Here is a 27,293-nt window from a genome sequence, read left to right as displayed (position 1 = left end):
TAACTGTTGCTTCCTGATCTGCATATAGGTTTCTCAAGAGGAAGGTCAGGTGATCTGGTATTCCCATGTCTTTCAGAATTTTCCACAGTTTATTGTGATCCACACAGTCAAAGTCTTTGGCATAGTCAATAAAGCAGAAATATATGTTTGTTTGTTTGTTTTTTGGAACTCTCTTCCTTTTTCCATGATCCAGAGGATGTTGGCAATTTGATCTCTGGTCCCTCTGACTTTTCTATATCCAGCTTGAACATCTGGAAGTTCACGGTTGAGTTCAGGCTTATTGCTGAAGCCTGGCTTGGATAATTTTGAGCATTACTTCACTAGCGTGTGAGATGAGTGCAACTGTTCGGTAGTTTGAGCATTCTTTGGCATTGTCTTTCTTTGAGATTGGAATGAAACTGACCTTTCCCAGCCCTGCGACCACTGCTGAGTTTTCCACATTTGCTGGCATATTGAGTGCAGCACTTTCACAGCATCATCTTTCAGGATTTGAAATAGCTGAGCTGGAATTCCACCCCCTCCACTAGCTTTGTTTGTATTGATGCTTTCTAAGGCCCATTTGAATTCAGGATGTCTGGCTCTAGGTAGATAATGTTAAAATAAAGGAGTTATTTCTCCACTGTTCTCTAGTAGCATATTAGGACCATATCAAACTGGGGAGATCATCTTTCAATTTCCTATTTTTTTTGCCTTTTCATACTGTTCATGGGGTTCTCAAGGCAGGGATACTGAAGTGGTTTGACATTTCCTTTTCCAGTGGACCACATTTTGTTAGAACCCTCCATCATGATCTTTCTTGTGTGGCCCTAAACAGCATGGCTCATAGTTTCATTTAGTTAGATAAGGCTGTTGTCCGTGTGATCAGTTTGATAGTTTTCAGTGATTGTGGTTTTCATTCGGTCTACCCTCTGCAGAAGGAAATGGCAACCCACTCCAGTATTCTTGTCTGGAAATTCCCATGGATAGAGGAGCTAGTAGGCTATAGTCCATGTGGTCACAAAGAGTCAGACAGGACTGAGCGACTTCACTTCACTTTCACCCTCTGCTAGATAAGGATAACAGACTTATAGAAGTTTCCTGATGGGAGAGGCTGACTGAGAGGAAAACCAGGTTTTGTCCTGATGGGCAAGGCCATGCTCAGTAAATCTTTAATCCAACTTTCTGTTGATGGGCAAGGCTGTGTTCCCTCCCTGTTGTTTGGCCTGAGGACAACCATGGTGGAGGTAATGAAGATAATGGTGACCTCCTTCAAAAGGTTCCCTGAACTCAGTGCCACCAACCCTGCAGCAGGTCACTGCTGACTCTCAGCTCAACTGGAGACTCCTTAGCACTCATAAGTAAGTCTGGATCAGGCTCTTGTAGGATCACTGCTCCTTTAACCGGGTTCTGGCGCATACAAGGTTTCATTTGTGCCCTCTAAGTGTCTGTTTCCTCAGGCTACCAGAGAACAGTGGAGAAATAACTCTAGAAATAATGAAGAGATAGAGCCAAAGCAAAAACAACATCCAATTGTGGATATGACTGGTGACAGAAGTAAAGTTGGATTTGTTTAAATATATATATATATATATATATATATATATATATATAGCATAGGAACCTGGAGTGTTAGGTCCATGAATCAAGGTAAATTTGAAGGGGTAAAACAGGAGATGGCAAGAGTGAACATCAACATTTTAGGAATCAGTGAACTGAAATGGACTGGAATGGGTGAATTTAACTCAGATGATCATTATGTCTACTACTATGGACAAGGATCCTTTAGAAGAAAAGGAGTAGCCCTAACAGTCAACAAGAGTGAAATGCAGTAGTTGGATGCAATCTCAAAAACAACAGAATGATCTCTGTCCTTTTCTGAGACAAACAATTCAGTATCATAATAATCCAAGTCTATGCCTTGACCATAATGCTGAACAAGCTGAAGTTGAATGTGTCTATGAAGACCTTCAAGACCTTCTAGAAATAACACCCCCAAAAGATAGCCTTTTCATCATAAGGTACTGGAATACAAAAGTAGGAAGTCGATAGATACCTGGAGTAACAGGCAAATTTGGCCTTGGAGTACAAAATTAAGCTGGGCAAAGTTTAACAGAGTTTTGCCAAGGAACACAATGATCATAACAAACACCTTCTTCCAACAACACAAGAGAATACACATGGACATCACCAGATGGTCAATACTGAAATCAGATTGATTATATTCTTTGCAGCCAAAGATGGAGAAACTCTATACAGTCAGCAAAAATGAGACCAGGAGTTGACTGAGATTCAGATCATGAATCCATTATTGCTAGATTCAGAATTAAATTGAAAAAAGTAGGGAAAACCACTAAACCATTCATATATGACCTAATTCAAATCTCTTATGATTATAGAGTGAATGTGATAAATAGATTCAAGGGATTAGACCTGATGGAAACAGTACCCGAAAAACTATGGATGGAGATTCATGACATTGTCCAGGAGGCAGTGATCAAGACCATCCCAAAGAAAAAGAAATGCAGAAATGCAAAATGGTTCTCTGATGAGGGCTTACAAATAGCTAAGAAAAGAAGAGAAGTAAAAGGCAAAGGAGAAAAGGAAGGATATACCCATTTGAATACAGAGTTCCAAACAATAGCAAGGAGAGATAACAGATTCTTCCTCAGTGATCAGTGCAAAGAAATAGAGCAAAACAACAGAATGGGAAACACTAGAGATCTCTTCAAGAAAATTAGAGATACCAAGGGAACATTTCTTGCAAAAAAAGGCACAATAAAGGACAGATATGGTATGGATCTAACAGAAAGAGATGGTATTAAGAGGTCGCAAGAAGACGCAGAAGAACTATATAAAAAAGATATTCATAACTCAGATAACTACAATGGTGTGATCACTCACCTAGAGCCAGACATCCTGGAATGCGAAGACAAGTGGACCTTAGGAAGCATCACTAGAAACAAAGCTAGTGGAGGTGATGGAATTCCAGTTGAGCTCCTTCAAATCCTAAGAGATGATGCTGTGAAAGTGCTGCGCTCAATATGCCAGCAAATTTGGAAAACTCAGCAGTGGCCACAGGACTGGAAAAGGTCAGTTTTCATTCCAATCCCAAAGAAAGTCATTGCAAAAAATATGCAAACTACCACACAATTGCACTCATCTCACACACTAGCAAACATACGCTCAAAATTCTCCCAGCTTGGCTTCAACAATAAGTGCACTGTGAACTTCCAGATGTTCAAACTGGATGTAGAAAACGCAGAGGAACCAGAGATCAAATTGCCAATATCCTTTGGATCATAGAAAAAGCAAGAAAGTTCCAATAAAACATCTACTTCTTTATTGACTTCGCCAAAGTCTTTGGCTGTGTGGATCACAACAAACTGTGGAAACTTCTTCAATAGAGGGGAGTACTAGACCACCTGACCTGCCTCCTGAGAAATCTGTATGAAGGTCAAGAAGCAACAGTTAGAACTGGACATGAAACAACAGACTAGTTCCAAATCAGGAAAAGCGTATGTCAAGGGTGTATATTGTCACCCTGCTATTTAAATTCCATGCAGAATAAATCATACAAAATGCCAGACTGGATGAAGCACAAGCTGAAATCAAGATTACTGGGAGAAATACCAATAACCTCAGATATGCAGATGACATCACCCGTATGGCAGAAACTGAAGAAGAATTAAAGAGCCTCTTGATGAAAATGAAAGAGGAGAGTGAAAAAGTTGGCTTGGAACTCAACATTCAGAAAACGAAGATCGTTGCATCTGTTCTCATCACTTCATGGGAAATAGATGGGGAAACAATGGAAACAGTGACAGACTTTATTTTTTGGGCTCCAAAATCAGTGCAGATGGTGACTGCAGACATTAAATAAAAGACACTGACTCCTAGGAAGAAAAGCTATGACCCTTATCAACAACCTACTAAAAAGCAGAGACATTAATTTGCCAACAAAGGTCCATCTAGTTAAACCTATTATTTTTCCATTGGTCATGTATGGATCTGAGAGTTTGACTATAAAGAAAGCTGAATGCCAAAGAATTAATGCTTTTGAATACTGGTCCTGGAGAAGACTCTTGAGAGTTCTTTGGACTGCAAGGAGAATCAATCAGCCAATCCTACAGGAAATCAGTCCTGAATTTTCATTGGAATGAGTGTTCCTGAAGCTGAAATTTCAGTACTTTGGCCACCTTTTGAGAAGAACTGACTCATTAGAAAAGACCCTGATTCTGGGAAAGATCGAACGTAGGAGGAAAAGGGGCGACAGAGGATGAGATGTCTGGATAGCATCACAGACTCGATGAATGTGAGTTTGAGTAAGCCCTGGGAGTTGGTGATGGACAAGGAGTCCTAGCATCAGTCCTGGACTGCAGTCCATAGGGTCACAAAGAGTCAGATATGACTGTACGACTGAACTGAACTGAACTGAAACTAAAGAAAATGGCTAAATGCTTCCATTTAAAGACCTAATATCCAGATTGAAGAAGAAAATTGAACGAACCTGTATATTATTTAAATAATAGTATTCAAAGCAGAGATTCATGAAGATATAGAAGATATTGATGGAAAAGCTACTATATATAAATAATTTTAAAAAGATTAGGAAGCACTGACAAATAAATCCAAGTAAAATAAGAAAGACATGACACAGAAAAACATAGAAATTCCTTATCAAATTATGTTCATTCCAGATTTTTAAATGTCAATAAAATTGTAAAAGATGACTTTCCTGGTGACTGATGGTAAATAATCTTCCTGCAATGCGGGTGACCCCATGTTCTTTCTCCCTGGATTGGAAAGACTCCCTGGAGAAGGGAATGCTTTCCCACTCCAGTATTCTTGCCTCAAGAATCCTTTGGACACTACAGAGTCTGGCAGGCTGTGTTCTATACAGCTACAAAAGTCAGACACTATTGAGATACTAATACTTTCAGTTTTCAAAACACAACACTTGTATGTTACTTTATTAATAGGACATACTATGGCCTTTTTGATAGTTGCAATGCAAGGTTTAATAAAATTTCACAGTCCCATTAATAACAATGAGTAAATGAGAAAGAAACTGCCTCTATCTACAGTAAATGTAAACATAATGCCATGCTCAATAATGTAATATTGTAAACTAGAGAAACGGCCTGCCATCTCCATTTCCATACCTCACTACAGTAGATAGCACAGGCAACACAGTGTATGTGTGTGTGTATGTGTGTATGAAAAACATCATATATAATTTAGTATGACAAATTAATAAATGAAAAATTAAATTCACAGATGAATTGTGTTATAGACACATATATATAGCCAAAATTGCAGGTAGATTTTTTACTGCATGAGCAAGTAGGGAAGCCCAAGCAAACTGGAATGGGTAGCCATTCATTTCTCCAGGGGATCTTCCTGACCCAAGGATCTAACTGGGGTCTCCTGCTTTGCAGGTGAATTGTTTACCAGCTAAGCTACCAGGGAAGCCCTATTTAATTTAGTATAATAAATAAAGAAAGAAAAATTAAATTTTTTTTTCAGATGAATTCTTGTGTTCCAGACATATAAAAAAAATCCTAAATTATCTCCAGATATATATTTGAAACAAAGGGGAATTAATCTGAAGTTATTGGGTACAATGTGAAAATATAAAAATCATCTTTCTATGTGTAAGTGTCATGGACTTACCTGCTTTTACCCCACCAAATTTGTATTTTAAAGCCCTTATCTCAATTGTTATTTGAAGGAAGGGCCTTTGAGAGGCCATTAAGTCATGAGAGTGGGGCTCTATGATGAGATTAATGCACTTGTAAGAACTTAGGTCTCTCTCTGCTATGTGAGAATCAGAGAGAAGTTAGCAGTAACTAAGCCAACAAGAGGGATTTCATTAAAAACCAAGTTGGCAGACACCTTGATCTTAGACTTCACAAACTCTAGAAGTGTGAGAAATAAATTTCTGTTGTGTAAGCCACCCAGTTTGTTTCATTTTGTTACAACAGACTTAGAACATTGATAACAAGGAACAAGCTCCTTAGAAAATAAATTTTTAAAAGATTAACTTGAATAGAAATAAATCTATCAAATCGGTCTTCCCCAGTGGCTCAGAGGTAAAGAATCTACATGCAATGCAGGAGGCCAAGAGATGCTGGTTTGATCACTGTGTCAGGAAGTTCCCCTGGAAGAAGAAATGGCATCCCACTCCAGTTTTCCTGCCTGGAGAATGCCATGAACAGAAGAGTCTGGCAGGCTACAGTCCATGAGGCCACAAAGAGTCAGACATGATTAAAGTGACTTAAATGCATGCAAAAGTATCAGATATTCAGACTCAACCTAAGTAGATGTATAATACTTGGAAGATAAATTTATGACAGAATATTGATAAAAACTAAAGTTTGAATATGGATTAGAATATTCATTCTAGTAAAAATACATTTTCTGTCAAAGAATTCTGAATTAAAATTAATTCAAATAGAGTTTAAATGATAGATTTTTAAGCTGTTAAGCTCATACATTGGAACTTGTATAGAACTGAAAAAGGTCCCAAATAGCCAAATTACCTAGGAAGAACTTGTACTAACAAATATGTAATACATACATATTTTCTCAATCAATAAGTGAGAAAGTATTTGAATTACTGTCATTGTGTTAGCACAAGGATAGAAAAATGTTATTAAATCACTCAGTCCTGTCCAACTTTTTGAGATCCCATGGACTGCAGTATGCCAGGATTCTGATTTTCACCATATCCCAGAGTTTGCTCAAACTCATGTCCATTGAATCAGTATGCTATCCAACCATGTCATCCTCTGTTGTCCCCTTCTCCTCCTGCCTTCAATTTTTCCCAGCATCAGATTCTTTTCCAATGAGTTGGCTCTTTACATCACTTGGCCAAAAAATGGAACTTCAGCGTCAGCATCAGTGCTTCCAATGAATATTCAGGATTGATTTCCTTTAGGATTGACTGGTTTGATCTCCTTGCAGTCCAAGGGACTCTCAAGAGTGTTCTCCAAAACTGCAATTTGAAAACACAAATTACATGGTGCTCAGCCTTCTTTATGGTCCAACTCTCACATCCATATATGACTACTGGAAAAACTATAGGTTTGATTATATAGACCTTTGTCAGCAAAGAAATGTCTCAGCGTTTTAATACATTGTCTGGCTTTTTCATAGTTTTTCTTCCAAGAAGCAAGCATCTTTTAATTTCATGACTGCAGACAACCTGCCATGATTTTGGAGCCCAAGAAAATAAAATCTGTCACTATTTCCACTTTTCCCTCATATATTTGCCATGAAGTGACTCACAGGAAAAGAGTTTGTAAGGACCACTTGACTTCAAACTCCAGGATAAAAGTGTTTACATGGGTCATAAGAGCTTTTTTGTATAGTTCTTCTGTGTCTCCTCACCACCTCTTCTTAATATCTTCTGTTTCCGTTAGGACCATACTATTTCTGTCCTTTATTGTGCCCATTTGTGTTCTTCATTGCGCACATCCTTTATTGTGCATGAACTGTTCCCTTGTCATCTCTAATTTTCTAGAAGAGATTTCTAGTCTTTCCCATTCTATTGTTTTCTTCTATTTCTTTGCCTTGATCACTTAGGAAGGCTTTCTCATCTTTCCTTGCTAGTCTTTGGAACTCTGCATTCAGAAGGGGATATCTTTCCTTTCCTCCTTTGCCTTTCATTTACCTTCTTTGCTAAGCTATTTATAAGGCCTCCTCAGACTATTGTGCCTTTTTGCATTTCTTCTTCTTGGGGATGGTTTTGATCACTTCCTTCTATATAAAGTCATGACTCCATCCATAGTTCTTCAGGTACTCTGTCTATCAGAACTAATCCCTTAAATCTCTTTGTCACTTCCACTGCATAATTATAAGGGATTTGATTTAGTTCATACCTGAATGACCTTGTGGTTTTCTCTACTTTCTTCAATTTAAGTCTGAAATCTTTCAATAAGGTGCTCATGATCTGAGTCATAGTCAGCTCCCAGTCTTGTTTGTTTGTTTGTTTGTTTTTGACTATATAGAACTGATAGAAAAATAAACAATTAGAATAGAATGAAGAGTACGAAAGAAGACACACATATATGGACACCAGATTGTTCAGTTAAATATTTAAATATAAAAATTTCAATAATAAATGAAAAAGCTTGAAAGAAAATTATGATGATATACAACAGTTGAATGAAGCCATCCACCTAACAATTATAGAATGCACATTCTTTGGAAATCATGATATTCAAATAATCAAGATGTAGAGAGACATGGAGCTCATCTCTCCCCACAGGTACATCAAAAATATGACTATAAATGAAAAAATTCTCACAGATCACCAATTACACACTAACAGAGGATTTCAGATACCAAAAATGACAAGAAAGATCCACCAGCAATGAGGTAGAAAATAATAAAAAGGAAAAGGAAAGAGGAGAGGAAGTAAGGCAGGACTTGCATCCTAGTTGGGGATAGCTGAAGGAAAATGAAGATTTATACATCTGAGAAGCACCCATATTGGTGGGGAGATCACCTGGGACAGAAGGGGTCCTTTGGGAGCTATAGGAGGAGAGTGCCTGTGGCAGGCAGGACAGAGTGAGATCTCCATGTTATAGCCCTGTGTGCCCCAGCCTCTGATGTGTGTCTGTGGTTCAGATGGGGGCTGGAGGCTGAAATGTGGGATTTGGAGAACAAATCTGGAAGGGGACTGCAATTGTAAGGAGACTACTTGAGGGGAGGGAGTGAGAAAATCTGCAACTGGGAATGCTTGTGAAGGAAACTCGTGCTGCCATAGAAGTGAAGCTCAATTGCTAAGTGATGCCTATGGGATGAGGATGACATTGCAGCCTCTAATCCCAAGCACTGGCCCCAGCCTCCCCAGCAACTAGGAAGGGTCCCTGCCAGGGCCAGCTCTCTTGTGCCTATGGCTGCCAACTACGCCACATGCCAAGGGCTCATTTGCTCATTTGCCTCAAACCCAATTGCCACAGCCTCCTCACTCCCTCCTCACTGGAATAGAACATGAGATCCAGGGCAGCCTCAGAAGCAAACCACAGTGGGTGGCCCTCAAAGAGAAGTGTGTTGAAACCACAGCTGAGCCATGGTGACTATGAAAATAAGGAAGAAAGGATGAAACCTCTCCTTGCTGCTGCACAAACCATTCACAAATTGACACCCCTTTGGCTGGCTTTATAATCTCAGTGCCTACAGAGAGATGAATAGACAATAAGTACTCCTACAGTCAAGACAGGTCTAGCTTTAGCAGCTGTAAACTCTGTGGGCAAAAGCATGTGGGGATAAGGCCAGGCCAGAGTTTTAGCTGCCCCCATAGCACCTATGGTAGGTCATATCCATTTAATAAAATCCTGGGACCTAACTTCTGTGGATCTATGCTAGAGGAGGAATACTCAGTGACTACACTCCCAATGGGAATGCTGCAAATCCACCCACTTCACACTGCAGATCAGAAACATAGCTAAAAAAACAATCATAGAGGCCTCTATTTCAACAACTAGGGAGAAGACCCCCACCTCTGCCAGAGCAAATAAGAGGTCCTGCTCAATATCCAGTACAAGCTCTGGTTACCACAACATCAGTCTCACATACTATCAAGGGGATAATGATCAACATACACTGAGAAAGGAGGTGTACAGACATCTACTCTAAAAATCATTTGTGCAGCAAAAAATATTCAATACACACAGTCTACAAAAGGATGTTCTCACATAAAATACGCCTAAAAAACAGTCTAAGGGTCTGGAATTGGATGAAAGATCCCCTAGAGTATTTACCCTTGAAGGCCAGCAGAGCTTAAGTGCAAGAGCTCCACAGTGAAACAGAAACTCCATTCTTGGAGGGAGTACACAAGGTTTCACATGCACTGAAATCCAGCACAGAGCAGTACCTCCATTGGAACATGGACTATACAACATAGGGGTCTTGAAGGTTCTCCTGGGGAGGGAAAGGATAATTTTAGGTCACTGTGAGAGCATGGACACTGGTAGTGGAAGCCCCACGGATTATTGATTGGGGTGAGTTCTCCCAGAGGTCCATATTTTGGCAGTAAGACCTGGCGCAACCCAACAACTTGTAGGCTTCAGTGCCAGAAAGGCTCACATCAAACAACTAACAAGATAGGAAAGCAGTCCCACCTATCAGAAGACAGGGTGCTGAAAGTGATACTGGGCTCATAGCCATGTAAAACACATTACTTGACATGGTCGTGCCCATCAGAGGGACACGATTCAGCTACACTCACCAGAGTTCGGGTACCAGCCCTCCCCCCACTAGGAAGCCTGTACAACCCCAGTACACCAACCTCAATCACCAGGAGGCAGACACCAGAACAAGAGAAACCAGAATCTTACAGCCTGTGGAAAAGAAATCACAAAGGTAGAAATTTAGGCAAAATAAGATAACAAACAAAATGTTGCAAATGGAGGGAAGAGATAAAACCCCATAAGAACAACTAAATGAAGGGGAAATAGGCAATCATCTAGAAAATAAATTCAGAGTTTTGATAGCTTACTTCTTGGAAGGAAAGTTATGACCAACTCAGATAGCATATTGAAAAGCAGAGACATAAATTTGCCAACAAAGATCCGTATAGTAAAGGCTATGGTTTTCCAGTAGTCATGTATGGATGCAAGAATTGGACTGTAAAGAAGGCTGAGGGCCAAAGAATTGATGCTTTTGAACTGCGGCATTGGAGAAGAATCTTGAGAGTTCCTTAGACTTCAAGGAGATCCAATCAGTCCATTCAGAAGGACATCAGCCCTGGGATTTCTTTGGAAGAAATGATACTGAAGCTGAAACTCCAGTACTTTGGCCACCTCATGGAAAAAGAGTTGACTCATTGGAAAAGACCCTGATGCTGGGTGAGATTGGGGGCAAGAAGAGAAGGGGACGACAGAGGATGAGATGGCTGGATGGCATCACCGACTTGATAGACGTGAGTTTAAGTGAACTCCAAGAGATGGTGATGGACAGGAAGGCCTGATGTGTAGCAATTCTTGGGGTTGCAAAGAGTTGGACACAACTGAGCGACTGAACTGAACTGAACTGAATGATAGTAAAGATGGTACAAAATCTTTGGAAAAGAATGGAGGCACAGATCAAGAACAAAAAAGAAATGTTTAACAAGGAACTAGAGGATTTAATGAATAAAGAAATGGAGAACAATACAAAAAAGGAAAAAAATGCAGTGAAGGAATCAATAGCAGAATAACTAAGGCAGAAGAATGAATAAGTGAATTGGAAAAGAGAGTGGTGGAAATCACTGTCACAGAAAAAAAAATAAGAAAAGAAATGGAGACAGTATCAGAGACTTCTGGGAGAATACTAAATACACCAACATTCACATGATAAGGGTCCCAGAAAGAGAAAAGATGGGAAGAAAAAAGGATTTAAGGAAGTATTTGAAGATTTTATAACTGAAAATTCCTCTAACATGAGAAAGGAGCAACTCACTCAAATATAGGACCACAAACAATGCCATACAGGATGGACTCAAGGAAAAACATGTCAAGATACTGATACTGATCAAACAGACAACAATTAAAGACAAAGAAGAAACTTTAAAGGCAACAGGGGAAGAGCAACAAATAGCATAAAGGAAAGTGTATCAGTCATTCAGTCATGTCTGACTCTTTGTGACCCCATGGATATAGCTCACTAGGCTCCTCTGTCCATGGGATTTCCCAGGCAAGAATACTGTAGTGGATTGATGTTTCCTTCTCCAGGGGGTCTTCCCAACCCAGGGATCAAACCTGGATCCCCATCATTGCAGGCAGATTCTTTACCATCTGAGCCATACTTGGGAAACCCCATATGATTATCAGCTGAGTTTTCAGCAGAAACTCTTTAGACCAGAAGACAGTGTCAAAATATGTTTTAAGAGATTAAAAAAAAAAAGAGAGAGAAACTACACTTTACCTAGCAAGTTCCTCATTCAGATTTGACAAAGAAATCAAAAGTTTTACAGACAATCAAAAAATAAGAGAAGTCAGCAAAACCAAACCAAATTTACAACAGATATTAAAGGTAGTTATCTAGGTGGGGAGGGTACAATCAACTTAAAACAACCTTGTATTTATATAAACTGTTATGTCAAATCCTCAAGGACATAGCAAGCCCAAAACTGCAACAGATACATACATGATAAAGAAAAAATAGCCCAAACACAACACTAAAGATGGTCATCAAACCACAAAAGAAGAGAACAAAAGATGACGGGAATAAAAAAAGACCTACAAAAATAAAACCAAGCCAATTAAGAAAATAGCAATAGGATATACATACTGATTATCACCTTAAGTGTAATTGGATTAAGTATTTCAATCAAAGACATAAACTGGCAGAATGTGTACAAAAACAAGATCTATATATATATGCTGTCCACAAGGGATTCACTTCAAACCTAGTGGCACATACAGACTGAAAGTGAGAGGATGGAAAAAGATACATCATGAAAATGGAAATCAAATGAAAGCTAGAGTAGCAGTATTCATAAGAAAAATAGATTTTAAAATAAAAATAATTCAGGGGGTGGTCTTAAGATGGCAGAGAAATAGGACGGGGATACCACTTTCTCCCCCACAAATTCATGAAAAGAACATTTAAACACTGAGTAAATTCCACAAAACAACTTCTGAATGACGGCAGAGTACATCAGGCACCTAGAAAAGCAGCCTATTGTCTTCAAAAGGAGGTAGGAAAAAATATAAAAGACAAAAAAAGAGAGACAAAAGAGGTAGGGACAGAGTTCCATCCCAGGAAGGGAGTCTTAAAAAGAGAGAAGTTTCCAAACACCAGGAAACTCTCACTGCTGAGTCTGTGGCGAGCCTTGGAAGCACAGAGGGCAACATAACAGGGAGGGAAAATAAATAAATAATTAAAACCCACAGATTATGAGCCCAACAGTAACTCCCCCAGCAGAGAAGCAGTGCAGATGCCTGCACCCACCACTAGCAAGCAGGGGCTAGGCAGGGAGGCACAGACTGCATTGCTTAGAGTAAGGATCTGGCGTGAATGCCCCAAGGGCAATCTGAGTGAACTAACTTAGGCTAGCAAACCAGACTGTGGAATAGCTACCACACGAAAAGCCTTAAGACACCACCAGGCCTGCACACAGAACAAAGAATTGAACAGAACTAGCCGGCTGCAGACCATCCTCCTCTGGTGACAGGCAGCCAGAGTTGGAAGGGGGCAATTGCAGCCCCAGGGAGACATTATCTACCAAACTGCAAGCAAGTTTCTTTGCTAACTAAGATTTCTTGGGGTTCTGGACAGTCAACATCCACCTGAGAAGGTACGCCAGTTGTACACCCAGAAAACCGAGCAGCAGGGATGGGGGAGGCAATAAGTCACAGCGACCACTCTCACCAAACACCTCATCACCTGAGCTGCTCGGACCTGGGAAGGGCACAAAACACAGGCACCTCTGAGGACTGCCTGAGTGCCTGAACCTGAGTGGCTTAGACCTGGGAGGTTCATGCAGCCCAGGGCTGGCCTCGGATGGTTCCCAGCAGAGCAACCTAGAGCCTGAGCTGTGTGAGCAGGAAGGGCACACACGCTGTGAGCAAGGGCAGGCCCAGTGTGGCTGAGACACTGCGAGCACACTCCAGTGTTATTTATTTGCAGCGTCCCTCCCTCCTGACAGTGCGACTGACCAAATGAGCCTAAAAAAAGTGTCCACCACCGCCCCCCCTTGTGTCAGGGTGGAAATCAACCACTGAAGAGACCAGCAAACACAAGAATCTAAAACAGAGGGAACTGCCTTGGAAGTGACAGGTGCAATAGATTAAAACCCTGTAGTTAGTGCCGACTACATAAGAAGGGACCTATAAATCTTGAGAAATATAAGCTGGACCAAGGAACTATCAAAAAATGAACTGACCCCACAATACCTGCAACAACACCAGAGAAAGTCCTAGATATATTTTTACTATTTTTAGGATCATTTTTAATTTTTTTTTATTTTTAAGTCCTCTATTACTCCTTTAATTTTCACTTTTATAACCTACTATTACTTTGCAAAAAAAAAAAAAAAAAGAAAAGAAAAGAAAGGCCCTATTTCTTAAAAACAAACCTCATATATATATATATATATATATATATATATATATATATATATATATATAATTTTTGTGACTTTTTTCTTTCTTTTTATTCTTCTTTTTTTTAATATTGGAATTTTTGAAAATCCAACCTCTATTCTAGATTTGTAATAGTTGCTTTTGGGTATTGTTATCAATTTTGTACCTTTAAGAACCTAATCTTCAGCACCCATTTTTACTTGGGAGTGAGATTACTGGCTTGACTCCTCTCGCTCCCTTTGGACTCTTTTTTTTTTTCTCCACCAGGTCTCCTCTGTCTCCTCCCTGCCCTCTCTCTTCTCTACCCAACTCTGTGAATCTCTGTGTGTTCCAGACAGTAGAGAACACTTAGGGAACTTATTTGGCTGGATCTGTCTCTCTCCTCTTGATTCTCCCCTTTATCCTCCTGGCCACTTCTGTCTCCTTCCTCCCTCTTCTCTTCTCTGTATAACTCTGTGAATATTTCTGAGTGGTCCAGTTGTGGAGTGCACATAAGGAAGTGATTACTGGCTAGCTTGCTCTCTCCTCTACTGATTCCACCTCATCTCATGCGTGTCACCTCTAACTCCCTCCTCCCTCTTCTCTTCTCCATGTAACTCTGTGAACTTCTCTGGGTGTCCCTCACTGTGGAGAAACTTTTCATCTTTAACCTAGATTTTTATCAATGGTGCTGTATAGAAGCAGAAGTCTTAAGACTACTGTAAAAATAAGACTGAAAGCCAGAAGCAGGAGGCTTAAGTCCAAATCCTGAGAATACTGGAGAACTCCTTACTCCAGGGAACATGAATTGACAGGAGCTCATCAAATGCCTCCATACCTACGCTGAAACTAAGCACTACCCAGGGGCCAACAAGTTCCAGAGAAAGACATACCGCACAAATTCTCCAGCAACACAGGAACACAGCCCTGAGCTCCAATATACAGGCTGGCCAAAGTTACTCCCAAACCACTGACATCTTATAACTCATTACTGGACACTTCATTGCACTCCGGAGAGAAGAAATCCAGCTCCAGCCACCAGAACACCCACAGAAGCTTCCCTAACCAAGAAACCTTGACAAGCCATCTGTACAACCCCACCCACAGTGAGAAAACTCCACAATAAAGAGAACTCCACAAACTTCCAGAATACAGAAAAAACACCCCAAACTCAGGATTATAAACAAGATGAAGAGACAGAGGAATACCCAGCAGGTAAAGGAACAGAATAAATGCCCACCAAACCAAACAAAAGAAGAAGAGATAGGGAATCTACCTGATAAAGAATTCCTAACAATGATAGTGAAAATGATCCAAAGTCTTGAAATAAAAATGGAATCACAGATAAACAGCCTGGAGACAAGGACCGAGAAGATGCAAGAAAGGTTTAACAAGGACCTAGAAGAAATAAAAAAGAGTCAATATATAATGAATAATGCAATAAATGAGATCAAAAACACTCTGGAGGCAACAAATAGTAGAATAACAGAGACAGAAGATAGGATTAGTGAAGTAGAAGATAGAATGGTAGAAATAAATGAATCAGAGTGGGAAAAAAAAGAATTAAAATAAATGAGGACAATCTCAGAGACATCCAGGACAGTGTTAAACGCCCCAACATTTGAGTCATAGGAGTCCCAGAAGAAGAAGACAAAAAGAAAGACCATGAGAAAATACTTGAGGAGATAATAGCTGAAAACTTCCCTAAAATGTGGAAGGAAATAATCACCCAAGTCCAAGAAACCCAGAGTCCTAAACAGGATAAACCCACGGCAAAACACCCCAAGACACATATTAATCAAATTAACAAAGATCAAACACAAAGAACAAATATTAAAAGCAGCAAGAGTAAAACAACAAATAACACACAAGTGGATTCTCATAGGGATAACAGCTGATCTTTCAATAAAAACTTTTCAGGCCAGGAAGGAATGGCAAGACATACTTAAAGTGATGAAAGAAAATAACCTACAGCCCAGATTACTGTACCCAGCAAGGATCTCATTCAAATATGAAGGAGAAATAAAAAGCTTTACAGAGAAGCAAAAGCTGAGAGAATGCAATATCACCAAACCAGTTCTCCAACAAATCTTAAGGGATATTCTCTAGACAGGAAACACAAAAAGGGTGTATAAACTCAAACCCAAAACAATAAAGTAAATGGCAATGGGATCATACTTATCAATAATTACCTTGAACATAAATGGGTTGAATGCCCCAACCAACAGACAAAGACTGGCTGAATGGATACAAAAACAAGACCCCTGTATATTTTGTCTACAAGAGACCTACCTCAAAACAGGGGACACATGCCAACTGAAAGTGAAGGGCTGGAAAAAGATATTTCATGCAAATAGAGACCAAAAGATAGCAGGAGTAGCAGTACACATATCAGATACAATAGACTTTAAAACAATTGCTGTGAAAAGAGACAAAGAAGGACACTATATAATGCTCAAAGGATCAATTCAAGAAGAAGATATAACAATTGTAAATATATATGCACCCAACATAGGAGAACTGCAATATGTAAGACGAATGCTAACAAATATGAGAGGGGAAATTAACAATAACACAATAATAGTGGGAAGCTTTAATAACACACTCACACCTATGGACAGATCAACTAAACAGAAAATTAACAAAGAAACACAAACTTTAAATGATACAATGGACCAGTTAGACCTAATTGGTATCTATAGGACATTTCACCCCAAAACAATGAATTTCACCTTTTTCTCAAGTGCCCACAGAACCTTCTCCAGGATAGATCACATCCTGGGCCATAAATCTAGCCTTGGTAAATTAAAAAAAAAAAAAAAAAAGAAATCATTCCAAGCATCTTTCCTGACCACAATGCAGTAAGATTAGATCATCTTAATTACAGGAGAAAAATATTAAAAATTCCAACATATGGAGGCTGAATAACACACTGCTGAATAACCAACAAATCACAGAAGATATCAAAAAAGAAATCAAAATATGCATAGAAATGAATGAAAATGAAAACAGAACAACCCAAAACCTGTGGGACACAGTAAAAGCAGTGCTAAGGGTAAAGTTCAAAACAATATAGGCATACCTCAAGAAACAAGAAAAAAGTGAAATAAATAACGTAACTCTACACTTAAAGCTCAACATTCAGAAAGCAAAGATCATGGCATCCGGTCCCATCAGTTCATGGGAAATAGATGGGGAAACAGTGTCAGACTTTATTTTTTGGGGCTCCAAAATCACTGCAAATGGTGACTGCAGCCATGAAATTAAAAGATGCTTACTCCTTGGAAGAAAAGTTATGACCAACCTATATAGCATATTCAAAAGCAGAGACGTTACTTTGGCGACTAAGGTCCGTCTAGCCAAGGCTATGGTTTTTCCTGTGGTCATGTATGGATGTGAGAATTGGACTGTAAAGAAGGCTGAGCACCAAAGAACTGATGCTTTTGAACTGTGGTGTTGGAGAAGACTCTTGAGAGTCCCTTGGACTGCAAGGACATCTAACCAGTCCATTCTGATAGAGATCAGCCCTGGGATTTCTTTGGAAGGACTGATGCTAAAGCTGAAGCTCCAGTACTTTGGCCACCTCATGTGAAGAGTTGACTCATTGGAAAAGACTCTGATGCTGGGAAGGATTGGTGGCAGGAGGACAAGGGGACAACAGAGGATGAGATGGCTGGATTGCATCACTGACTGGATGGATGTGAGTCTGAGTGAACTTCAGGAGCTGGTGATGGACAGGGAGGCCTGGCATGCTGCAATTCATGAGGTCACAAAGAGTTGGACATGACTGAGTGACTGAAATGATCTGAACATCTAAAGTTACTAGAAAAGGAAGAAATGAAGAATCCCAAGGTTAGTAGAATGAAAGAAATCTTTAAAATTAGGGCAGAATTAAATGCAAAAGAAAAAAAAAAATAACGTAAAACAGAGACCATAGCAAAAATCAACAAAGCCAAAAGGTGGTTCTTTGAAAGCATAAGTAAAATTGACAGATCATTAGCCAGACTCATCAAGAAACAAAGGGAGAAAATTCAAATCAATAAAATCAGAAATGAAAATGGAGAGATCACAAAAGACAATACAGAAATACAAGGGATCATAAGAGACTACTATCAGCAATTATATGCCAATAAAATGAACAACGTGGAAGAAATGGACACATTCTTAGAAAAATACAACTTTCCAAAACTGAACCAGGAAGAAATAGAAAATCTTAACAGACCCATCACAAGCATGGAAATTGAAACTGTAATCAGAAATCTTCCAGCATACAAAAGCCCAGGTCCAGACGGCTTCACAGCTGAATTCTACTACAGCAATCAAAGCAGAGAAAGAAATAAAAGGAGTCCAAATTGGAAAAGAAGAAATAAAACTCTCACTGTTTGCAGATGACATGATCCTCTACACAGAAAACCCTAAAGGCTCCGCCAGAAAATTACTAGAGCTAATCAATGAATATAGTAAAGTTGCAGGATAAAAAATCAACACACAGAAATCCCTTGCATTCCTATAAACTAATAATGAGAAAATAGAAAAAAAAAAAAACTTAAGGAAACAATTCTATTCACCATTGCAATGAAAAGAAAAAAATACTTAGGAATATATCTATCTAAGGAAACTAAAGACCTATATATAGAAACTATAAAACACTTGAAAATCACTGCAGATGGTGACTGCAGCCATGAAATTAAAAGATGCTCACTCCGTGGAAGAAAAGTTATGACCAACCTAGATAGCATATTCAAAAGCAGAGACATTACTTTGCTGACTAAGGTCCATCTAGTCAAGGCCATGGTTTTTCCTGTGATCATGTATGGATGTGAGAGTTGGACTGTGAAGAAGGCTGAGTACCGAAGAATTGATGCTTTTGAACTGTGGTTTTGGAGAAGACTCTTGAGAATCCCTTGGACTGCAAGGAGATCCAACCAGCCCATTCTGAAGGAGATCAACCCTGGGATTTCTTTGGAAGGAATGATGCTAAAGCTGAAGCTCCAGTACTTTGACCACCTCATGTGAAGGGCTGACTCATTGGAAAATACTCTGATGCTGGGAGGGATTGGTGGCAGGAGGAGAAGGGGACGACCGAGGATGAGATGGCTGGATGGCATCACTGACTCGATGGATGTGAGTCTGAGTGAACTCCGGGAGATGGTGATGGACAGGGAGGCCTGGCATGCTGTGATTCATGGGGTCGCAAAGAGTCAGACACGACTGAGTGACTGAACTGAATTGATAAAACACTGGTGAAAGAAATCAAAGAGGATACTAATAGATTGAGAAATATACCATATTCATGGATTGGAAGAATTAATATAGTGAAAATGAGTACACTACTCAAAGCAATCTATATAGTTTCAGAGCAATCCCTATCTAGTTACCAGCGATATTTTTCACAGGGCTAAAACAAATAATTTCACAATTAGTATGGAAATACAAAAACCCTCGAATGGCCAAACAATCTTGAGAAAGAAGAATGGAACTGGAGGAATCAACCTGACTGACTTCAGGCTTTACTACAAAGCTGCAGTCATCAAGACAGTATGTTACTGGCACAAAGACAGAAATATAGATCAATGGAAAAAATAGAAAGCCCAGAGATAAATCCACATACCTGTTGACACCTTATCTTTGACAAAGGAGGCAAGAATATACAATGGATTAAAGACAATCTATTTAACCAGTGGTGCTTGGAAAACTGGTCAACCACTTGTAAAAGAATGAAAATAGAACACTTTCTAACACCATACACAAAAATAAACTCAAAATGAGTTAAAGATCTAAACATAAGACCAGAAAGTAAAAAAACTCCTAGAGGAGAACATAGGCAAAACATTCTCTGACATATATCACAGCAGGATTCTCTATGACCCACCTCCCAGAATATTGGAAATAAAAGCAAAAATAAACAAATGGGACCTAATTAAGCTTAAAAGCTTCTGCACAACAAAGGAAACTATAAGCAAGGTGAAAAGACAGCCTTCAGAATGGGAGAAAGTAATAGCAAATGAAGCAACTGACAAACAACTAATCTCAAAAATATACAGGCAACTCCTGCAGCTCAATTCCAGGAAAATAAATGACCCAATCAGAAAATAGGCAAAAGAACTAAACAGACATTTATCCAAAGAAGACATACAGATCGCTAATAAACACATGAAAAGATGCTCAACATCACTCATGATCAGAGAAATGCAAATAAAAACCACAATGAGGTACCATTTCATGCCAGTCAGAATGGCTGTGATGCAAAAGTCTACAAGCAGTAAATGCTGGAGAGGGTGTGGAGAAAAGGGAACCCGCTTACACTGTTGGTGGGAAGGAATCCTAGTACAGCCACTATGGAGAACAGTGTGGAGATTCCTTAAAAAGCTGGAAATAGAACTGCCTTATGACCCAGAAATCCCACTGCTGGGCATACACACCGAGGAAACCAGAATTGAAAGAGACACGTGTACCCCAGTGTTCATCGCAGCACTGTTTATAACAGCCAGGACATGGAAGCAACTTAGATGTCCATCAGGAGATTAATTGGTAAGAAAGCTGTTGTACATGCACACAATGGAGTATTACTCAGCCATTAAAAGAATACATTTGAATCAGTTCTAATGAGGTGGATGAACCGGGAGCCAATTATACAGAGTGAAGTAAGCCAGAAAGAAAAACACTAATACAGTATACTAATGCATATATATGGCATTTAGAAAGATGGTAATGATAACTCTGTATGCAAGACAGCAAAAGAGACACAGATGTATAGAACAGTATTTTAGACTCTGTGTGAGAGGGAGAGGGTGGGATGATTTGGGACAATGGCACTGAAACATGTATAATATCATATATGAAATGAATCACCAGTCCAGGTTTGATGCATGATACTGAATGCTTGGGGCTGGTGCAGAGGGATGGTATGGAGAGGGAAGAGGGAGGGGGATTCAGTATGGGGAACACGTGTATACCTGTGGTGGATTCATGTTTATGTATGGCAAAACCAATACAATATTGGAAAGTAATTAACCCCCAATTAAAATAAATAAATGTATTTTAAAATTCACTACCATATCTCCTTAAAAAATCTTAATAAAATTGAAATAGAAGGATAAAAAATAAAACAATTTAAGAGACAATGGAGGGCACTACATAATGATTAAGAGATCAATCCAAAAGAAAACATAACAATAGTAAATATTTATACACTCAATATAGTAGCACCACAATACATAAAGTAAACCTTGTAGCCATAAAAGGAAAAATCAACAGTTACAGAATAATAGTGGGAGACATTAACAACAGTCTTCCACCAATGGACAGATTATCCAGACAGAAAATTAATAAAGAAACGTCAAATGACACATTACTACAGAAAGACTTAATTGACAACTGTAAGACAATTCCTGAATGAAGCACAAGCTGGAATCAAGATTGCCAGGAGAAATATCAATAACCTCACATATGCAGGTAACACCACCCTTATGGCAGAAAGTGAAGAAGAACTAAAAAGCCTCTTGATGAAAGTGAAAGAGAAGAGTGAAAAAATTGGCTTGAAACTCAACATTCAGAAAACTAAGATAACGGCATCCAGTCCCATCACTTCATAGCAAATAGATGGAGAAACAGTGGTAATAGTGGCTGATTTTATTTGGGGGGCTCCAAAGTCTCTGCAGATGGTGACTGCAGGAATGAAATTAAAAGATGCTTACTCCTTGGAAGGAAAGTTATGACTAACATAGATAGCATATTAAAAAGCAGAAACATTACTTTGCCAACAAAGGTCCATCTAGTCAAGATTATGGTTTTCCCAGTGTTCATGTACGGATGTGAGAGTTGGACTGTGAAGAAAGCTGAGAACTGAAGAACTGATGCTTTTAAACTGTAGTGTTGGAGAAGACACTTGGGAGTCCTTTGGACTGCAAAGAGATCCAACCAGTCCATCCTAAAGGAGATCAGTCCTGGGTGTTCATTGGAAGGACTGATATTGGAGCTGAAACTCCAATACTTTGGCCACCTGATGTGAAGAGCTGACTCATTTGAAAAGACCCTGATGGTGGGAAAGATTGAGGGCAGGAGGAGAAGGGGACGAGAGAGAATGAGATGGTTTTATGGCATCACTGACTCGATGGACATGGGTTTGGGTGAACTCTGGGAGTTGGTGATGGACAGGGAGGCCTGGAGTGCTGCAGTTCATGGGGTTGAAGAGTCGGACATGACTGAGTGACTGAACTGAACAGAACTGATAAGATATTCCATTCAAAAACAGCACTTTTTTTCTCAAATGCACATGGAACATTCTCCAAAGTAGATCACAATGGGGACAACAAGTGAAGACTTGGTATGTTTAAGAAAATGAAAGTGTTAGTCACTCTGTCATGTCAGACTCTTTGCAACCACATGGACTGTAGCCTACCAGGCTCCTATGTCCATTGAATTATCTGGGGAAAGACACTAGAGTGGATAGACATTTCCTTTTCCAGGGTATCTTCCCGACCCAGTGATTGAACCCAGACCTCCTGCATTGAAGGCAGATTCTTTACTTTCTGAGCCACTGGTGAAGCCTGTCAAGGCTATCTATTGTCAACTTGTTTATTTAACTTGTCTGCATAGTACATCTTGTGAAATGCCAGACTGGATGAATCACAACCTGGAATCAAGATTCCTGGGAGATATATCACCATCTCAGATATGCAGATGATACCATTCTAATGGCAGAAAGTAAAGAGGAACTAAAGAGCCTCTTAATGAGGGTGAAAGAAGAGAGATAAAAAACTGGTTTAAAACTCAGCATTCAAAAACCTCAGATCATGGCATCCAGTCACATCACTTCCTAGCAAATAGATGAGAAAAAAGTAGAAACCATGCAGAATTTACTTTCTTGGGCTCCAAAATTACTATGGATGGTGACTGCAATCACAAAATTAAAAGATATTTGCTCCTCAAAAAAAAAAAATATATATATATACATGCATATGTATATATATATATATATATATATATATATATATATGACAAACATGGACAGTGTATTAAAAAGCAGAGGCATCACTTGGCCAACAAAGATCCATATAGTCAAACCTATGGTTTTTATAGTAGTCATGTACAAATGTGAGAGTTGGACCATAAAGAAGACTGAGTGCTGAATAATTTATAATTTTGAACTGTGGTACTGGAAAAAAGCCTTGAGAGTCTCTTGGACAGCAAGGATATCAAACTTGACAATCATAAAGAAAATAAACTCTGAATATTCATTGGAAGGACTGATGCTGAAGCTCCAATAATATTGCCACCTGATGTTAAGAGTCAACTCATTGGAAAAGACTCTGATGTTGGGAAAATTTGAGGGCAGGAGGAGAACAGGGTGACAGAAGATAATGATTGAGTGTTATCACCAACTCAATGGACATGAGTTCGAGCAAATTCCAGGAGATAGTGAAGGACAGAGAAGCCTGGTGTGCTGCAGTCCATGAGGTCACAAAGAGTCAGAGGCAACTTAGATATTGATACAGCATCTTTAAGAAATTGATATTATATCAAGCATCTTTTCTGACCAAAATGCTGTGAAATTAGAAATCAATTACAGGAAAAATAGCTTAAAAAATCATAAAGGTTAAACATATGTTACTATAGAATCAATGTATCACTGAAGAAATCAAAGATAAAATAAAAAGTATCTAGATGCAAAAGACAGCAAAAGAAGAATGATCAAAAAACTTGTGGGCTGTTGCAAAAGCAGTTCTAAAAGTGAAGTCTATAGAGATACAATCTTTCTTCAGGAAACAACAAAAATCTCAAATAAAGAATCTAACTTTGCACCTAAAGCAACTAAAAAAAAAGAAGAACCTAAAAAACCTAAAGTTAGTGGGAGGAAAGAAAATATAAAGATCAGAGTAGAAATAAATTACAGAGGCAAAGAAAAAAAAAAAAAAAAACAAGAAAGATCAGTGAAACTAAAAGCTAGTTCCTTGAGAAGAAAATTGGCAAACTTCAGACAGATTAATCAGGAAAAAAAGGAAAGAATTCAAATCAATAAAACTAAGAATGAAAAAAGGAGATCTTACAATGAACACCATGGAAGCACAAAGGATAAGAGATTACTATGAGCAACTATATGCTAATAAAATGGACAACCTTGAAGAAATGGACAAATTCTTACAAAGATACAACCTTCCAAGGATGAGATAGGAAAATAGAAATATGAACTGACCAATCACAAGTACTGAAACTAAAATTATGATCAAAAGTCTCCCAACAAACGAAATTCTAGAACTCAATGGCTTCACAGGGGAATAATATCAAACATTTACAAAAGAATTACTACCTATGTTCCTGAAACTCTTCAAAAAAATTGCAGAGGAAGGAAAACTCTCAAGTTCTTTCTATTAGGCCACTATCACCTTAGTACCAAGAGCAGGCAAAGATATCAGGAAAAAATAAAATTGTAGGCTGATATAACTGATGAGCACTTACAGTAATAATAATATTATAATAAAAAAAACAAAAAAAATGAAGAAAAATCAATAAAATAAAACATCATTTATTGGAAACATATACAAAGTTGGCAAGCATTTAGCTACATTGACCAAGGAAAATTAAAACAAAAATGAAAAATACAAATTCCAAAACTCAGGAATAAAAAAGTGTTATCACTGGAGAACTTCAAAAAATTTAAACTAACTATAATATTGCACCTTGAATAATCTCATGTCAACAAATTAAAAATCTAGAATTAAAATAGATAAATTATAATAAAGCTTCAAACTATCTAAACTGATTCACAAAAAGGTAGAGTGTATGAATTGACTATAGCAAGTAAAGGTATTTAATTAACGATGAAAATTGTTCTTGCAAGTAAAGCCCAGGTCCAAATAGTTACACCAGTAAATTTTATCAAATATTTCAGTTCAGTTCAGTCTCTCAGTTGTGTCTGACTCTTTGTGACCCCATAAACCGAAGCTCGCCAGACCTCCCTGTCCATCACCAACTCCCGGAGTTCACCCAAACCCATGTCCATCGAGTCAGTGATGCCATAAAACCATCTCATCCTCTGTCGTCCCCTTCTTCTCCTGCCCTCAATCTTTCCCACCATCAAGGTCTTTTCAAATGAGTCAGCTCTTCGCATCAGGTGGCTAAATTATTGGAGTTTCAGTTCCAACATCAGTCCTTCCAATGAACACCCAGGACTGATCTCCTTTAGGATGGACTGGTTGGATCTCCTTGCAGTCCAAGGGACTCTCAAGAGTCTTCTCCAACACCACAGTTCAAAAGCATCAATTCTTCAGTGCTCAGCTTTCTTCACAGTCCAACTCTCACATCCATACATGACCACTGGAAAAACCATAGCCTTGAGTAGACAGACCTTTGTTGACAAAGTAATGTTTCTGCTTTTTAATATGCTGTCTAGGTTGATCATAACTTTCTTTCCAAGAAGTAATTGTCTTTTAATTTCATGGCTGCAATCACCATCTGCAAAGATTTTGGAGCCCCAAAAAATAAAGTCTGCCACTGTTTCCCCATCAAATATTTAAAGAATATATAATACTAATTCTTTACAAATAATGTCAAAATCGAGAGAGGGACACTTCCCAATTCATTCTCTGAGACAAGACAAAGAATTTTTTAAGAAAGTTGCAGACCATTAACCTGATAAAAGTATATACAAGGTCCTTAACAAAATATAAGCAAATAAGATCCAAATCTTATAGAATTTGCTATAAGCTATTAGCAAATGGGAGCTATCTTAGGAATGCAAATTTTTTTCACATAAAAAAAAACTCAATGAAATACACTATAGTAACAAAATAAAGAGCAAACATTTGACCATCTTGAAAGATGCAAAAAATGCATTTATGAAAATAGAACATCTATTCATTCAGCAGCGTAGCAATAGGAGGGACATTTTAAACCTATTTAAAAAATCCACAAAGACTCAAAGTAAACGTTTTCTGAGGGAATTAAGTGCTTCAGTGCTCTTCCCTTAAGTTAAGGAACACGCCAAAGAAACTCACTTTCAGTATAAATAAAGCAAAATTATATAAAGACAAAAAAAAATCTAGATTGGAAAAGAAATATCAAAATTGACTTTATTCTCAAATGACCTAAGTCTGTATTCTGAAATTAGAAAATTCCTAGGAATTAATGGCATACACATACACACATACATGCACATTGAATGAGTTCAGCAAAGTTTCAGTAAACTGTAATGCCAGACAAATTTCAATTGTATTTTACATGATAGCAGCAAACAAACAGAAAATAATATTAAGAAAACAAATGTGTTTAAAATAACATCAAAAAGGACAAAATCGATAAGAATAAGTTTAAAAAATAAAAAAAAAGACTTGTACTATAAAAGAGACAAACATTGCTTAGAGAAACAAAGATTTAAATAATTCTAGATATAGTATGTGTGTATATTAATTACTCAATATTTGTTTTCCAAAATTAACTAAAGATCAATGTAACTGCAATTAAATAAATGTCCTACTGGAAATTCTACTCAATATCCTATGATAAACTGTAATGAAACAGAATATTAAAAAGATATCTGAATCACTCTCTTGTAGAGCACAAATTAATACAACATTGTAAATCAACTATACTTCAATTAGAAAATCTCAATGGCCATTTTTCTTTTATATTTGATAACATTGACAATGCTCCTTAAATGTATTTGAAATGCAAATATCCTAGAATAGCCAAAATAATTTTGGAAACAAATTATAAAGTTGGGAGACTTAAAATATCAACTCAAAATGTATTCCAAAGCACTGTAATTAAGACTGTTGTATTGATGCAAGGATAGTTATAGAGGTTGATAGGACAGAATTGAGAGTATAGATATAAATCCTAATTACTCTGGTCAATCTAATTTTAATAAAAATGTGAAGAAAATCCATTGGGGAAGGGATAGCCTTTGCATAAATGATATTGAAACAATTAGAAACATGGGGGAGAAAAGTACTTTAATTCCTCATCTTACATCATGCATAAAGATCAGCTCAAATGGAACAGAGACCTAAATATGAAAGATCACATTTAAAAATAATTGAAATCTAACCTGTGAAAAATACATACTAGAACACGTTGGTATTCTTGAGACAAAGTTTTCTTCACTATGAAAACAAAATTAAAATCATAACAAAACATGTTAAATTTAACTTCACTATAAAGAACATTTGTGTTCCAATTATAACATTAATGGAATAAATTAAAAGAAAATTGTGAAAAATATTAGCATATTAAATACATAATTAATGACCATGTCATCAG

Source organism: Budorcas taxicolor, chromosome 4 (assembly GCF_023091745.1).
Source record: "Budorcas taxicolor isolate Tak-1 chromosome 4, Takin1.1, whole genome shotgun sequence".
Classification (NCBI taxonomy): Eukaryota; Metazoa; Chordata; class Mammalia; order Artiodactyla; family Bovidae; genus Budorcas; species Budorcas taxicolor.
The sequence above is the reverse complement of the archived record's forward strand: the minus strand, read 5'-3'. Positions refer to the sequence as shown.